General features: G+C 53.4%; 1 pseudogene; it reads left to right on the plus strand.

Annotated features, from left to right (window-relative positions):
• Nucleotides 1-506: 506 nt before the first annotated feature.
• LOC112626351 lies at nucleotides 507-1,565 on the plus strand (annotated as a pseudogene).
• Nucleotides 1,566-2,565: the final 1,000 nt, after the last annotated feature.

The raw sequence follows: 2,565 nt of genomic DNA on the forward strand, positions 1-2,565 counted from the left end.
CTGAGATCCGGCCACTGCACTCCAGCCTGGGCGACAGAGCCAGACTCAGTCTCAAAAAAAAAAAAAAAAAAAAAAAAAAAAAAAAAAAAGGTATAAAATGTTTATTTTGCCTAAGATTTTATTTCTGATAGAAATAAGAAAAAATAGAAAATATTTAAAAAGTATACAGACAGGAGACATAGACAATAACGATGTTTCAATCTTTTATATAAGGAAATGTATGTGATGGTATTCAATTTTGCACCAGAAAAGAGGCTAAGGAAAGCAATGGACACGTCATATTAAGACAGACTGTGTCAGGCCGGAATATGCGAATCTAGGGCCAAGTCAGCCAGCCCAGAAGGAAGTAACCACAGCAGGTACCTAAATGAGGCAGGACAGGCCGGGAGCAGGCGCTGCTGCCAGTGAGAACCCGGGCCCTGAGCCGAGCGGGAGTTTGCTGGGGCTGAGTCTGGGGCGCGCAGGCCCCGACCTTCGCCCTCTGACCTCTCCCCTTGTAGGTGACCATGGGGAACATGTTGGTAGCCAGCTCGCTGCCTGCAGGGCAGCCGCCACCACCTCTGCCGGCCCTCGTGGGGCTGCCGCCACCTCCGTCCTAGCATCCGGGCTTCAGGTTGCAGCCGCTGGGAGGCGGCCTGGGCGCCAGGACCAGTGTGGGTGGAGGTTCGGAACGGACACCCGGGACTGCAACCGCCAGTGCCTCAGGGGGTGCCGAGGATGGGGCCTGCGGCTGCCTGCCCAAGCCCTGCACATTGGAGGAGTGCCACCGGAAGTTCAAGGAGCTGTAGATGGAAGGTGTCAAGTTCACAGTGAACAAAGGGTTGAGTAAGCATTTTCAGGTGAACCACACAGTAACCCTCAGCACAATCAGGGAGTCCAACTACCACTTTGGTGTTACGTATATGGGGACAAAGCAGCTGAGTCCCACAGAGGCATGCCCTGTACTGGTGGGTGACATGGACAACAGTGGCGGCCTCAATGCTCAGGTCATTCACCAGCTGGGCCCCAGCCTCAGGTCCAATATGGCCATCCAGACCTAGCAGTCGAAGTTTGTGAACTGGCAGGTGGATGGGGAGTACCAGGGCTCTGACTTCATAGTGGACGTCACCCTGGGGAACCCAGACGTCCTGATGGGTTCAGGAATCCTCATAACCCACTACCTACAGAGCATAATGCCTTGCCTGGCCCTGGGCAGAGAGCGGGTCTACCACTGACGGCCTGGGGAGGAGGGCACTGTCAAGTCTCTAATGGGGAAATACACATCGAACAACTGGTTGGCAACGGTAACGTTGGGTTGGACATAATACCACAAACCCAGTGACCAGCTGTAGGTGGATGTGGAGTTTGCGGCCAGTACAAGGCTGCAGGACACCAATGTCTCCTTTGGGTAAAAGCTGGACCTGCCGAAGATCAACCTCCTCTTCAAAGGGTCTGTGGAAAGCAACTGGATCCTGGGTGCCATGCTGGAGAAGCTCCCACCCCTGCCTCTGATACCGGCCCTCGGGGCCTTCCTGAATCACCGCAAGAACAAGTTATGGTGTGGCTTTGGCTTCACCATCGGCTGAGCCCTCCTGACCCTTCCATACCCTATCCTCCTTCAATTCTACCTCCACCCTCTTCCTGCCACAGAGGGTAGACCTGGGCTCCCCTCCCCTCCTCTGGGGTCAGGTGGACAGCAGAAAGGAGGGACCCAACCACCCCAGCAGCTGAGAAAGGGATTCTGGAACCGACTGGCGCTTCTGGATTCTGAGTACCGGGGCAGCATGTCCAGTGGGCCTGGGGTCGGTCCTGGAAGGGATTCCGGAATTGAGTGGCACACAGGATTCTGAGAACGAGGGGTAGAGGCAGCCGGACAACCTCAGGGAGGAATGTATTGGAGTCCCCATCCTCCAAAGGGCCTGGGCCTGCTCCAAGGGGGCAGTGAGAGGATTTCCCCATCCCTGGTCAGTCTGCCCTGCCGCTGTCCACTTTCCCATCTACCCCTCGGTATAAATCATGTTTATAAGTTCTGGAAGAACTGGGACATTTTACAGAAAAAAATATATGTATATGTATACGTGGAAAAAGAAAACAAACAAACAAAAAAATGAGGCAGGACAGAGGTCAGGTCAAGGAAGGCCAGCTAGTTCAGAGAGTGTGGAGCAGGGCTGGGAGTCAGCATGGAATGGAGGTTTTGTGGGTCAAGGCAGCGAGTCCACATCAGTGAGGTCAGACCCTGGCACCAGAATTCCAGGACAGTTGAAAGACAGAGCTGAAGGCCTAGGCCAATAGGAAACAAGAAACCGGACACCAGCACCAAGCATAGAGCTTGACCCCGGGCACATTGTCTTCGGACCTCCTCTTCCACTCCCAGCATGGGGCAGGACTGATCATGCATGATGCTGGGACTCAGTTTATAAAAGGAGACATTGTGGCTAGAGTACAGGAATGAGAAGGTCAGAGGCCAACAATTCCTGCCAAGTTGGGCTCAGTGAAAACCAGTATCTTCTCTTTGATCAGTCACTCCAAAAAAATATCAGGATGTTCAGGCCGTCTATTTCAGTGTTTGATCATGCTCCCCCAAAG

This window comes from Theropithecus gelada, chromosome 6, assembly GCF_003255815.1.
Source record: "Theropithecus gelada isolate Dixy chromosome 6, Tgel_1.0, whole genome shotgun sequence".
Lineage (NCBI taxonomy): Eukaryota > Metazoa > Chordata > Mammalia > Primates > Cercopithecidae > Theropithecus > Theropithecus gelada.